The sequence below is a fragment of the Aulonocara stuartgranti genome (assembly GCF_965226115.1).
Source record: "Aulonocara stuartgranti genome assembly, chromosome: 15".
Taxonomy (NCBI): domain Eukaryota; kingdom Metazoa; phylum Chordata; class Actinopteri; order Cichliformes; family Cichlidae; genus Aulonocara; species Aulonocara stuartgranti.
Genome location: NC_138951.1, coordinates 17,842,826 through 17,857,942, shown reverse-complemented (window position 1 = coordinate 17,857,942; position 15,117 = coordinate 17,842,826). Strand labels below are relative to the sequence as shown.

The window sequence follows — 15,117 nt, the reverse complement described above, 5'->3', positions numbered from 1 at the left end:
GACCTGATGCCCAGTCCTCTCAAAAAAGTCCATTCTGAATATTGTGGAATCAGCTATTAAATTTCATTATATTCCTCAGTTTTCCTTAAAGTTCAATTCTATGGTTTGTTCATTTTTAATCACATGCACATACAACTTTATATTGATCGCATGCAAATGTAGCTGCACCACATCGGACACACTTTACATTTACATTCACTCTCCTCCGTGCACTGCTGCCCTGCATCGCTGCCTGCAGTTTCAACCCTTCCGCCACGGCAGTTAATCTGCAGGCTCCAGGGAGATATACAGACAAAATGCACGAAGTTAACATGAAACTTAAAATGAGGTCGATTAAAGACAAATGGACTGGTATGTATATAGCACTTTTCTACTCAAAGCCCTTTATACAACTTGCAACAATTTTTTTTTCTATGCCTCGGTGTTTCTATCACAGTCCAATGAAGGCATCCAATAACAATAGGGTTTCCTATGGCTATTTTGGCCTGAAGACTGCAGCAGCCAGTAACCAAACCACCAACCTTCCGATTAGTAGATGACGTGCTCCACCTGAGCTTGGACGCCAAATGCAAACTATATTTTTCCGCTATAACAAAACATTGTAAACATGAGTTGTCTCAACCACACACCTGTATGTTGTTTATTTTTCTGAAAAGTCTCCAAATAGGGTTATCTCTAGCTCTATGTTGTCATTGAAAGACACATTTGTTTTAAGTTTTCAACAAGAATCTGTTTCACTTCCTTTAAATTATGGGGTTAATTGCTTAGTCCGCAGCATTTTGCCTTCTGCGCTGTATTTGAACGACTTGAGAGAACCCTGGATTTTAAGTAGGGTAACAGTGCACTCTAGTGGTCGGATTACCCACTTACACTGGACCACAGTTTAAATGATGAGGCAAGTGTTTTACAAGGCGTTTCTTCAATTTCATGAGTTATTAAACAACCACATTTATTAACATTCACAGAAAACAGCAGATTAGGAATACACCAGTGCAGTGTTTTAAAGTTTGGAAAAAAAAATACTATACTACTAATATCATCTATTGGTCATCAGACCTGATAAACTTCAATTAACATAATAACACAGGAGTGATTGTCTCTAAAATTGGGCTCCTGCACACTTGCAGACATTTTTCCATCACAATTTATGGATGATGAAGGATTTGATTAAAGCTGTGAAAACATTACTGATAACCTTCATGTGATGTTACATTAAAGCCAATTTTCTATTACAATCAGGGACTTTTCTAACTGACCTCAGACCTTTGAGCAGTAGTGTGTACTGTATGTTTGTATGTAACTGTATCTGACCTGGATTTTATCACCAGTTTCAAATAAGAATTTTCTTTAAAGTCTGTCTTTAAATACAAATGAAGTTAAACTTTAGCGAGGCTGATGATAAACTGGCCCTAACAAGTCCACTTTATTGCGTGCTCATTGACTTTCTCCTATCAGAGCTGTTTAACAAGTCCACTTTATACATGCTTATTAATCTAACACACTTATCAGTGGCTCATGGTTGCTTAAAGCCTATGTCTGAACTTGAGCACAGAGGCAGACCATCATTCAATCTCGGCAGCAGCTCCAGGATGACAAACTCCACTTTCTCTGCATCAAGACAGCTCATAACTTTTTAACAGTCTCTGCTGATAGTCTCATATCATCTGCTCTAATCAATAACCATACACTATAATTACAATGTAGACTACAGCTCAAAAGTCTGAGGTCAATTAGAAATGTCTTGTTTTCTGAATAGACTCAAATTTGCTTTCAGATTGAATCACAGCATTTTATCAAAATAATCATATAAATGCTTAATATTAACACTGATCACAAATCATGAATGATTTTTAATAGAATATCTACAGAGGTGTTCAGAGACCCATTTTCAGCAGTAATCCCTTCTATGTTCAGTGGTACATTGTCTTATCTAATGCAAGTTTAACACAGTAAAAGCCTAACTTATCATTCAAAACAGCTTCTTAAGACATTTTAGCACAAACTGAAACTATTGTGGTGATTGAAGAAACAATAAATGTGTCTGGATCATCTCAGTTTGATACATGGGATATTTTTTGTTTCATACACTAAGAGTTATCCAATAAGATTTTATAATAAAATGCTGGTTAAATAACATTAATTTTTCCACATTAGTATTTGTAAATATGTATATCTATATACTCCAAACCTGTGGCATACCCAGCTGTACCATCCAAGAAAACTGAAGTAATTTTAAAGATTCTGTCCATCAGCAGAATAGTTTTCAGTCCTATGCTAATGTCATACCAGAAAAGTTGATTTTAATGTAGATTATCCCTTTGACAGGAGGGTGTAATGTGTTTTCTTACTCACAGGTTTTACCTTCTGCCTTCTGGTACCTTTGTTTGATACACCCTTTGCTCTGCCCCATCTTGTGTCCTCTCCTCTGGTTTCCGCTGACATAATGGATCCAGCTCCTTCCTTGTTTCTGCCTTGAGTGAAATCAAAATCATTATAGAGGTACGCTAAATCAGGAAATGTCTTCAAGCTGTAACTACTGTTAATATTTTCAGGCTTATTCTAGCCCTTTAAATGTACTTGATTTGAAGAGAAGATATACAGGGAGTGCAGAATTCTTAGGCAAGTTGTATCTTTGAGGAATAATTTTATTATTGAACAACAACCATGTTCTCAATGAACCCAAAAAACTCATTAAAATCAAAGCTGAATGTTTTTGGAAGTAGTTTTTAGTTTGTTTTTAGTTTGAGCTATTTTAGGGGGATATCTGTGTGTGCAGGTGACTATTACTGTGCATAATTATTAGGCAACTTAACAAAAAACAAATATATACCCATTTCAATTATTTATTTTTACCAGTGACACCAATATAACATCTCCACATTCACAAATATACATTTCTGACATTCAAAAATAAAACAAAAACAAATCAGCGACCAATATAGCCACCTTTCTTTGCAAGGACACTCAAAAGCCTGCCATCCATGGATTCTGTCAGTGTTTTGATCTGTTCACCATCAACATTGCGTGCAGCAGCAACCACAGCCTCCCAGACACTGTTCAGAGAGGTGTACTGTTTTCCCTCCTTGTAAATCTCACATTTGATGATGGACCACAGGTTCTCAATGGGGTTCAGATCAGGTGAACAAGGAGGCCATGTCATTGGTTTTTCTTCTTTTATACCCTTTCTTGCCAGCCACGCTGTGGAGTACTTGGACGCGTGTGATGGAGCATTGTCCTGCATGAAAATCATGTTTTTCTTGAAGGATGCAGACTTCTTCCTGTACCACTGCTTGAAGAAGGTGTCTTCCAGAAACTGGCAGTAGGACTGGGAGTTGAGCTTGACTCCATCCTCAACCCGAAAAGGCCCCACAAGCTCATCTTTGATGATACCAGCCCAAACCAGTACTCCACCTCCACCTTGCTGGCGTCCGAGTCGGACTGGAGCTCTCTGCCCTTTACCAATCCAGCCACGGGCCCATCCATCTGGCCCATCAAGACTCACTCTCATTTCATCAGTCCATAAAACCTTAGAAAAACCAGTCTTGAGATATTTCTTGGCCCAGTCTTGACGTTTCAGCTTGTGTGTCTTGTTCAGTGGTGGTCGTCTTTCAGCCTTTCTTACCTTGGCCATGTCTCTGAGTATTGCACACCTTGTGCTTTTGGGCACTCCAGTGATGTTGCAGCTCTGAAATATGGCCAAACTGGTGGCAAGTGGCATCTTGGCAGCTGCACGCTTGACTTTTCTCAGTTCATGGGCAGTTATTTTGCGCCTTGGTTTTTCCACACGCTTCTTGCGACCCTGTTGACTATTTTGAATGAAACGCTTGATTGTTCGATGATCACGCTTCAGAAGCTTTGCAATTTTGAGACTGCTGCATCCCTCTGCAAGATATCTCACTATTTTTGACTTTTCTGAGCCTGTCAAGTCCTTCTTTTGACCCATTTTGCCAAAGGAAAGGACGTTGCCTAATAATTATGCACACCTGATATAGGGTGTTGATGTCATTAGACCACACCCCTTCTCATTACAGAGATGCACATCACCTAATATGCTTAATTGGAGGTGGAGGTGGATTAATAGGTGGATCGTCTGGCTGAGTGGTGCAACACAAACAACCTGCTGCTTAACACCGAGAAGACCAAGGAGCTCATCGTGGACTACAGGAGGAATGCTGACCCACATCCACCCATCTACATTAAGGGGACGGCTGTGGAGCGTGTGAGCAGCTTCAAGTTCCTGGGAGTCCACATCTCCGAGGATCTCATCTGGACGACCAACTGCTCCAAGCTGGTCAAGAAGGCTCACCAGCGCCTCTTCTTCTTGAGGACTCTGAGGAAGAACCACCTGTCCTCAGACATCCTGGTGAACTTCTATCGCTGCACCATCAAGAGCATCCTGACCAACTGTATAACAGTCTGGTACGGGAACTGCTCTGCCTCGGACCGGAAGGCGTTGCAGAGGGTCGTGAAAACTGCCCAGCGCATCACCGGAGCACCACTTCCTGCCATAAAAGACATCTACAGGAAGCAGTGTCTGAAAAGGGCTGGGAAAATCATCAAAGACCCCAGTCACCCATCACATGGACTCTTCACCCTCCTGTCCTCTGGGAGGCGCCACAGGAGCCTCTGGACTAAGACCACCAGGTACCGGAACAGCTTCTTCCCCACAGCTGTCAGACTCCTGAACTCTGCCTCCTGACATCTGACCCACGTTAAAACATGGACTGAACATACACACACCCACAGTGGACAACTGTACCCTCAAACACACAATAATAACATGGACTGAACCACCACTCACAACCACTAGCACTTTATATAGCCTCTGTAGGAATTATATCTCACTTATCTTAACTGCACTACTGTATAGCTCTGTGTAAATAATCATTCTGTACATACGATAATTTTTAACCCTACAACTGTTTACAACTTGCATAGTTCCCATTTCTGTATAACTGTATATCTCAGATTTCTGTAAAGTTATTTATTTCATATTCTGTATAGTTTTTCATATTTATATCCTGTTCATATCCTGTACATAGCTTGTACTCACTACAGTCTGTACATACTTATAGTTATAGAATATTCACAACATACTTCATACCGTGTACATTATAACATTCCATAATAGACCCATTTCTGTAATATACTCACATATCTATATTATTGCTAATATATATTTGTAATATATCTATATCACTAAAGCACTTCTGGATGGATGCAAACTGCATTTCGTTGCCTTGTACCCGTGCATGTGCAATGACAATAAAGTTGAATTCTATTCTATTCTATTCTATTCTATTAATTGGTAGTAGCTTGGAGTAAGACAACATGCATGAAGAGGATGATGTGGACAAAATACTCATTTGCCTAATAATTCTGCACTCCCTGTAGACACATTCACACACATGCAAAGCATAGCCTTTAAGGACTAAACTGATCTTGAAGGATCCATTTGTGTGTGTTACACCATGTTCAAAGGAGCATTGCTAATGTTTTTAGACATCCTTTGATCACCTCAATTATTTATTATTAGAGCATAAAAGACTGTAATGAACAGTACACTTTACAGAGTCATTGGCTCAAGTTTTCAAGCTTTTTTACAAAGGCTATGGAGCTTGCTGTAGATGTAACTGTCCGTTATCCACAGTTCAATTTCTTTTAATTTACCCCTAAAACATTAAGGAGTTAATACACCTATTTACTGCAAGAAACACCTTAAAAATAATTTTAGAAATTTATATATATATTACAAAACTGCTTTCTTCCAGTTTTTTTGTTGGTATTTCTCAAATATTAATAAACATATTGTTGAAAAAAACACTGAAATGTAACAAAGCATGCAGAAAGAGTAAACTAAATAGTTTCTTAATAATAACATGAATGATATTCAGCAGGCTTTAGTCACAGATGAATATGCCTTTTTTTATTCTGTCACTTATTCACCAAAAAGTTAATATTCAAATATCTCCTTGCTGGAAGTTAATGACCAGGTGAAAAACCAAACAAAAAGAGCTGCTTGAAAGGATTATGTATACTATCTCGCAAGACACACACGCTCACACTAGATGTTGATACAAAGGGAGGAGTTCAGTGAACTGTAAAAACTCTAATGGGATTCCTGACAATATAATTAACTAATGAGGCTGATGAAAATGACAGCTTTCTGGTAAACCCCACCAAATCTCCCCCCTCTGGTTTTTCACATCTGCTGCTGCTCTCCTTCCATTTTTCCTCAACATTCATCTCACACATATGACTCTGTGTATGAGTGTTAGTGTATTCTTTTAGCTGTTCAGCACTTTGGTCAGCAGCTGTCAGTTTTAAACATGTTAGATAAAAAAAAGCCTGACATGACTTGACACAGATATTCTGTCAAGATACTCAGCCAAGATTTTTCTTTCTCTATGAATCAGTAACACAAAAGAGTTTAATAACTTATTGTGGTGCTTACATATGATTAGAAATTTCTGCAGACTGCTGATTGTTGTTTTTTTTTATCCCATTATCTGTTTGACAAAGACCCTTCTTGTACTTTTGACCCTGTACACCACCACAGTTGATAAAATCAACCTGTTTAGGAATTACAGACATATTTGTTTGAGGTCAAGTGACTGGCTTGGACACTGAATTATATCCTATTTTTTAAACCCGAGAAACTCCTGGGTTGCTTTTTTAGCATGCTTTGGGTCATTATCCATTTGCACCGTAAAATGCTGTCTGATCAGTTTGGCAGCTCATTTCTCTCTTCCTCCATATTATTCTCTTCCCATCATTTCCATACAAGTTAGTCTTGATTTCATCTGTCAGAAGAACTTTGTTTCCAGAATCATGTTGACTCTTTTAGATGTGTTTTCTGGCAAGCTCGGTGTGCCATTCTTGTTCCTGGGTGTTACCAGAGGTTTGCACGTCATTGTAAATCCTTTTATTTACATTCATGAAGGTGTTTCTTGATTGAAGACTGACAGTGATGCACCTCCGTCCCTCCTCAAGTGTTTTTTGGTTAGAAATAATTTTGACATCATGCAATTTCATTGCTTTCTGTGATCTTTTTAGGCATTCTGGTGTTGTTGAACTGGCTAGCACATTCATTCTTATTGAGAATGTACCAGACTGCTAATTCCACCATTCCATAAATATTACTGCTATCCTTCTGAGTTTTGTTTTCTTAGACTACTGATGGCCTCCTTCATTTGCATTGACATCTCTTTGGGCCTCATATTGTCACACAGTGTAAAGCTATAAAATAGTAAGCACTTTGATATTATCTGTCTCATTTGTCATGAAATAACAGAAAAAGGCCTAACCCAGGCATGAAACTGCAAATCCATCAAAAATGGCTCTAATTCCTCTAAAGTAAAGAGAAATTATTTTGCAGAAAGTGTCTCCTTCAGTCACACATTGACAAGAATTATGTCTCAGTCCAACATCCCCAAAATTTGATTCTGTTCATCTGGACGTAGCGTTTTCAGTGATTTACTTACCTGGATGATTGAGCATGCATCAAGATGCCTCAGTCCAACACTTTTTGCATCTATTAACTGTATTTCTGTATGAATTGGTTCTTTTATTGAATGTATTGAATTGTCATTTTAGATTAGTTCATTATTATTTTTTACACATCTCACTGAATAATTTATCAGACAAAAAAAAATTACTAGAAATTACTCAACACGTACCATGTGAACTGTTGTATTCATTTCCCCCCCAACATCCCTTAAAAAAGACAAAAAAAAGAAAAGCTGTAAATTTTCACAGCTGAGAAACTCAAAGACAATATGTCATTTTGGCTGGCGTATTATTCAAAATGAAAATTCACTTATTGAATTAGCTGGCTTTTAAAAAATGATTCAAAGAGCTGCACAATCAGATAATTTATTCCACAGCTAATAATTTTACCCCAGCGGTGTAAACTTCAAAGACGCACATGACGACATCAAACTCTGAGCGTCCATAATCACATATTCTAAATGTACTAACTCGTTTCCCTCTGCTGAGCTGCCTCCTGCAGATTTTTCCCTTGACCAGCGAGCGCATAAATCCTCTGCTCTGATCCGTCCAATTTGCTGCTTTCACCACCTGCCTGTTCTGATTACAACCTGCACTCAGTGGGACGACTTGCTTGGAACAAAGATCAGCCTGCTGTGTGCGTCTCCGTGCGCCTGAGTCCACTTTACAGCCCTGTGAGGCTTAAACTGCAGGTGCACAACTTAATGGAAAGCTAATTAAATTTAGCTTCTCCTCAGTAAACAAGATGAAGATGAACATAATTCTGTTTTCGCAATAGTTTTGATGCCATTTATATAGACCAAGTGAAACAGAAAGCAAAAGGAAAAATTTGTTCCATTTTTCTTTTTTAACTTGTGATGAAAAAGGGAAACAAAAACATTTGAGGTAGCAGACACGTTCCTAAAGGAAGGGACCATTTTAAAACTATTGCTGATTGGCTCGCAGTGCTTCTGGTTAACAGTTAACCTTCTTCCACACCTGATTTCATGGTTACTGCCAGTTTCTCACAACCAGTTTACTAAGGAGGTGCTGGAATCACTAATGTGACCGTGGTCATTACAGGAATATAACGGTTACACTGTGTTAAAGTGTCACTAAATCACTGTGGCTACTGATTTTATTAGTGAGCCACAAAAAGCCTTTTATTGTCAACCAGCGTAACAGCCAAGAATGGTGGACGCTCCATTAATTAGGCAGTTCATTGTGCTTTAGCAAAGGGACAATATTAATGATTAAGCTGGTCTATAGTCATACAAACACTGCTTGTCGCTGACCTGGTAGATGTTAATTGGTTAAACCCTTCCCACATTTTTTTCATATAGTCTGAACCCCCAAGAAAGAAGCTTCTATTCAGTTGTAATGAAGCTCTTTCTTTTGGATCACAATGCAGATGTGTAATTGTGAAAGCTGTAAAAGCTGGAGGCCAACAGTAGAGGTCAGTATAAGTAAGGATACTGGAAACAAACGCAAAGTGCGTGTACTATAGTTGAAAAATTTATACTGCTAAACTAATACCTACTTCACTCTCTCTGCACATTAAGCACACTTCAGCCAGTATATATACTTTGCCTGTAGCAACACCTTAAACAAATATTTACACTGTATTTAAGCTGTAGAGGCTAATTTTCCCACATGGTTTTACTGTGCTATGTTACAGTAAGAACCATGTGGTTAAGCTACTCCACCTTTAAACCTTTAAACAGCATATACTGTACAAAAGTCTTGTGTCACCCTTCAAATGGCAAACAAGTGCAGCAGTCTATTGGAATGTGCAAAAACAAATGGAAATACAGTATATAAGAGAAAAACAGAGTTTGTACAATTGTAATGAGGTCGAAATTCAATATTTATTCTTCACTGCAGCCTGAAGTCTCTTAGGGAATCTTTTTTGTCAATTCTTTAAGGAATAGTTCTCCAGGCTTCTTTAGATGTTGACTGACTTTTGTTCTGTTCCCTGTTAAAATGAACCCTCACTGCTTCAATAATCTTGCGGGCTGGACTCTAGGGAGATCCATCCATGACAGTGTTTCATTGTGTGATTTCACTGCACATAATGCTGCAACATGCAAAGTTTTTGTCTAATAGCTCTCACCTTGTTGGTGCAAAACTGTTATTTCATGCCTGTCAAACTCTGCATTTTTTTTTAGAATCATCTAAAGAAATCTGAACAAGTCATATGTGTTTGTGACAGGCTGCAACAAAGTGTCTAATTGACTCTAAGTTGGTTCATCCCTAAAGTTAGGTGCTTTTTTATGCCTAAATGATCCATAGATCAGTATTCAGAGGCTCAACAAACAATAGAAAAAGACATTCCCATTAAATATATAAACTATTCAGAGAGAAAAACCTACTTACCTACTTACTTGCCTACTCACACACTTGATCAAGTGTATTACTGTACACAGTCTTGCAAGTTAAATAGGTTAACCAGGCTAAAAGTACTGCTTACTGTCATATGCTGGCTGTGATTAATCCTTCTGTTTTTCAGCCTTCCCTCATTGATCTTTTTGCTTTAAATGACAAAAAATAACCCACTGCATGTAAGAATTTTTTACCTCGAAACAAGACAATTCCAAGATGCTTCCCCTACAACATTTTCACAATTTTACAAATAACATTACAAAGCAAGATGCTTAAACTCGCAGATGTGATTACATTCATTTCTTCATCACATTCAACAGCAAACTTCTAATATATTGTAAGAAGTTATAGCAGGGGACTGTTTTGAAATAAACCTGCTCCCTCTGGGAGATATCCCTTGCTTCTTGTTTTATCTTTACTTTCATTTCTCCTCTGTGTGAAGCAGAAATCCTTCCCTCCCTCCTTTGCCGGTAAACTTACTGACCCTCTTTGCTGCAGCAGTAGTGCTCATCTCTGCATTGACTCTCTCTGTGGAGAAAATCAATAAGCACAGGTCAAAACAACCACCGAAGGAGGAGTACTGGTAACACTGTAAAACCATCAGCGCAGGATTTACGGAGGATGCAACCGCAGTCTAAGCACTAAGTAACATGCTTGGTGCAATTTTACTTGTGTTTATTTATATTTAACCAAGCTTTCTTCAGTGATTACTGTTAAATATTTATTAAAGTGCATTATTTAGAGAGACATTAGTGCAGTCAATCAATCTTACATTTTTAACAGAATGAATTTAATGACAAAATCGTTCACACAAGTTTGACACAAACCTCTGATAAGTCTATTGTGAAGATCAACAGTCTTTCCCCCACATGCCTCTCACCTCTCAGCACTCTCAGCGCTCATCATGAATGTGCCGCCATGGAGTGTCTTTGGCTCCACGCCTGCCGGTGTCCATGCTGCACTCGAGCTCCTTATCAGGTGTCAGATGTGGCTCTGGTGTCACTGAAGTCCTGTCCATTTCCCTTCACACCCTTCTTATTGAGCTTCAATGCAGTGACCAAGGACCATTAGAACAGCCAAGTAACAAAGTGAAAACAGCAGCTAAATACTCTTTATCCATTTTTCTTTCATTCTACTTTTTTTAAGGGAAAATCTAATATCTATGTCATCCTTAAGTCTTTATGCTAATATGTATACATATGTGAACAAACAAAAAACTACAATGAAAACCTCATATAGAGAAAGCGAAATATGGTTTACTAATATTTGGATTACAGCAGAAGATTGAGGATACATTTTGAATCTGTCACACTCATGTTGCTTCATTTTTATTCCCACAGAAAAAGCAGGTCTAATATTTTTTCTGTGGCCTGAGAGACTGGAGCCTTGTTCACCCTCACATTGTTATCATGGTTGTTGCATGTCCACAATGGCCGACAAATTAATGTCATGTGGTTAGTGGTCACATGTATGCAAAGCCTCAGTAGTTCCTCCCTTCATAATAACTGCGTGTATTATTGTAGGGTATTATTGCGGAGTTTAATATAACCTCAAGACATTAGTTGTTAGGGACAACTAATTAGGTTGTCCCTAACAGTTAGGGACATGGCTGCTAAGTGGAGTAACTAAAAGTAGTTGGAGGGGAGCATTTTTAATGCAATTATGGTCCATCCAATACATAATTATTCAGTTTTGGTAAGTGAAATTCTCATATTTTATTATTTTGGAATTTAGGTGTACTGCACATGCAAAGTTAATGAATACAGTTTGCTAATTAAACTTGCTAGCAATGGCTAATAAGGTTAGCACTCCAGCAAAATATGGCATTGGCTTCACTTTTCAGAAATGTCAATTTTAAAAAGTTATTAATAAATGTTATTAATTACTGGCAATAGCTGGTTAGATTTACCACTGACTGCTAATCTTCAATAAAACGACTATAAATAAAGAAAAACTGCTGCAAAACTCAGAAATCTGACGGGAGAAACATTAAGTGTTACTGAACACATCTACATTGTCAAACATAGAAAATACAGAGACCACCAAATAATTCCTAAGAGATCAAAGAGAGCATTTATGTGTGCCCAGACCTACTACATCGCTTGAGTGTTTCACATGTATACCAGATGGTTAAGCAAAGCTATTCAAGCCTTAATCACTGATCTAAACAAACAATTATCAGGCATCCCAGTACTTTGCTTGTGAAGCTGCTGATAGCAAAGGGTAAATGAAAAAGTCCCATCCTGAATTCTGCAGTTTGGAAAGTCCCACCGTGGGAATATGGGACATCAAAGCCGGCAGCTCAACACCAGGATAAGTGAATGAAAAGTTCAGATGTAACATTTTCTCCTTGACATTATTGGTGGCAATTAGCTGCTGATAAGTAAGCAGGAAAGGAAGGAGACAGTGTGTGTAAATGCCATCAGAAGACTTACACAGAGCTCCAACAACACAGTGGTCTGAGCAGAATGAGGATCAAGAGATAATGCTGTCATGCATACACACATGCATGCACTAAAAAATGGAAGCTATTAAATGGTAAAAGCCTTTTTTTTCATCGACATATGAACAAAACTACAGGGAAGCAAAAATAATGATTCCATAGTTTAAGGAAAATGTACACAATCACTGGATTTCTCACTCTTTTCATTTGACACTTCAGGTTTCCCAGGTCTGATTTCTTAAAACCACCTAAAACATGTTATACATTTTATCTCCTTCTGGTAGCTGAATCATTCATGATTTTTCTGCTTTTCCGGTCAATTACAGATAAAGAGGAACTATTTCAAGGATAAACATAAATAAATAGATTAAATCTCAGGCTGAGATAACTCGTTTTAAGATAAATACAGACCTCAAATTGATTGTTAATGATCTAAAACACACTTTTAAAAAAAAATCAATAACATAGAGCTATTTATAAAGATATTTATGGGACTTTTGAGAGAGAAATTTAAAAGAAGGAAGAAGGTCTTTGGTTTGAAAACTGTGCAGGAAGCTGCCTGTGGAGGGCAACAAATTACCTCAGGTTTAAAGGTATCTTTCCATAACACACCTTTTTTAACACCTTATGAGTAATCCTAAGTGTGTTTGGATGAATGACAACGTTCTGTCTTTCATCAGAAAGCTTTAACTCAGGGCTGAATGCATAACTTCTAATGGGGAAATACAAATGGAATGCACTCTTGCAAGACTGGATCTGTGAATAACCGAATCAAATCACTTACCCTGGGGTTAGAGTTTTTACCCAATGTCAGGTTGGCTCACAGACATGGACGACATGGTTAAAGGCCAAATCCAGAAGGTCATTTTCTATGGTTATCGATAGTGCTCCTGGTTGCCCCCTCATACATCGAACTATTTTACACGTGTTTTCTAAAGTCAGCTGACTAAATGGGGAAGGAACACCACACTGATATTTCTAAACAATGGCTAGTTTCAGCTGGTTTGGAAGTCAAATTTAACTTCAGGCTGTGTTTTAAAATACATTTCTGTCTGAACTCCAACTCCAGCATACACATGAACCTCTTTGGGGCGACAAATCTTGATCATCGGGAAGAATTTTCTCCCTCCCACTTTGATGTTTCTTCAAGGTTGACTATTTATAAAGTCACCACTTGTTGTCTGGAAAGTGCAAGTCTGTGGTGCTACATAGATCCCCACTGTATACAAGCATATAAACAGTCCATGCTCACAACACTGCCCTCCTTATCGACAGGAACCCAAAGTTCCTCCAGCGGAAATGTCTTTGTTCCCCCACGGCTGCCACACAATGAACGCGACTCTCTGGAGTCTGCTGAAGGCACTGCAACCAAAGGCCTTCGCTCATTCCACACATAGTATAGCACAACGAAGGCAGTGACCTTGGCAAGAAGCTATTAAAATTGTTCTCCACTGAACGAAATATGTACAGTCACCTTGGCACATAAAAACACTCCCTTTAGCACAACAAAACATGTTTAGGTGACAGCTGCTAGAATAAAACAAATGGAAAAATTTATCTCTACTTATCTGTCAATCTATCATTATATGATATGATCTGTATCACTTACCAACTAAATTCTGATATCTTTTCCATCTCATCTGCCCTTTTACTGCAGGTTCCATGGATCACACCTCTTTTTCTACCACATTCCACAGATTATCTTATCTGATATCTGGGGAATTTGAAAGTCAGATCAACAACTTGAACTCTCTGTAAAGCATTTTTCTACACATTTTTGCAGGGTGGAAGAGCGCATCCTGCTTGAAGAGGTGAACCCCATCAAGGAATGCATTTGCTGTGAGCAGCAAAGTAAAAGCAAAAGTAAAAAAGCAAGTGCAAACAAGACGAATCAGCAAATGAAAACCAAGCAAAACAAAATGCAAAGCCTGCAAACACAATCGCTGGTGTCTTGGCCAACAACCTCCTCCACCAACCTCTTAATGTCAACCTTTATCTCGTGACAAGGCACTAACTTCAAAGGGCACCTTATTCACCTGGGGATGAGAATTCACACGCACAACAGAACTAAACCAGGATGAAACCAGACCACCTTCTCCTATTGTTCAGTTCTGACGTTCACATTAGGCTCTTTCAATAGTGGGCAGGGGTGAGCATGGCTCTCCTTTTACAGACCCTTCTGCCGCTTTTCACACCCAACATTAAGACTTTCAGTCATGTGTACACCAAGTTCAGAGTTATCCTGTTTTTGTTGTACTAAGATGGCAGCTCACTTCTTCCTGGGTTACAATACCATGGCAACTTGTGCTGCAAACCCAAGTAAGTAACGTGTATTTATAGATCACTTTTCACACACGTAAAGTCACAGAATGCTGTACAACAAAATAATTGAAAGCACAATAAAATATAATCACGAGCTCTGGATAGTGACCGAAAGAACAAGATTAGCTTTAGCTGGCCTCTCCTTTAGAGAGAGGGTGAGGAACTCAGGCATGGGCTCAGAGTAGAGCTGCTACTCCTCCACGTCGTCATGATGACTGATGCAGTGTATATTTCTGTACTCATATTGCTTGACCTCATTGACCTTAACCATAATATTTTACTTAACACGCTTAAGGTTTTAGCTGTTATTTCTGGCTCAGCAATAGGCTGGTGTTGCACCTATTTTTTTGAAAAGACTTTTTCTGTCAAATTCTCCCCTAACACTGTTTCTTTAACCTGCAAGGGTCAATTGTAGGCCATTTATTCTTTTTCTTTAACATCCTTTCTTTATCCAGCATTTTTGATCTTTTCTGGCATTTTCT

General features: G+C 38.5%; 1 long non-coding RNA gene across 2 annotated transcripts; it reads left to right on the top strand.

Annotated features, from left to right (window-relative positions):
* The first annotated feature begins 290 nt into the window (after window positions 1-290).
* On the top strand, window positions 291-13,997 carry LOC309688892. Of its 2 annotated transcripts, none has more exons than XR_014271187.1 (3): window positions 291-351; window positions 2,355-2,499; window positions 13,971-13,997. It is a non-coding gene; the product is annotated as an uncharacterized lncRNA (long non-coding RNA). The 2 variants fall into 2 exon arrangements; XR_014271188.1 differs by lacking the exon at window positions 13,971-13,997 and adding an exon at window positions 4,032-4,074.
* The last annotated feature ends 1,120 nt before the right edge of the window (window positions 13,998-15,117 follow it).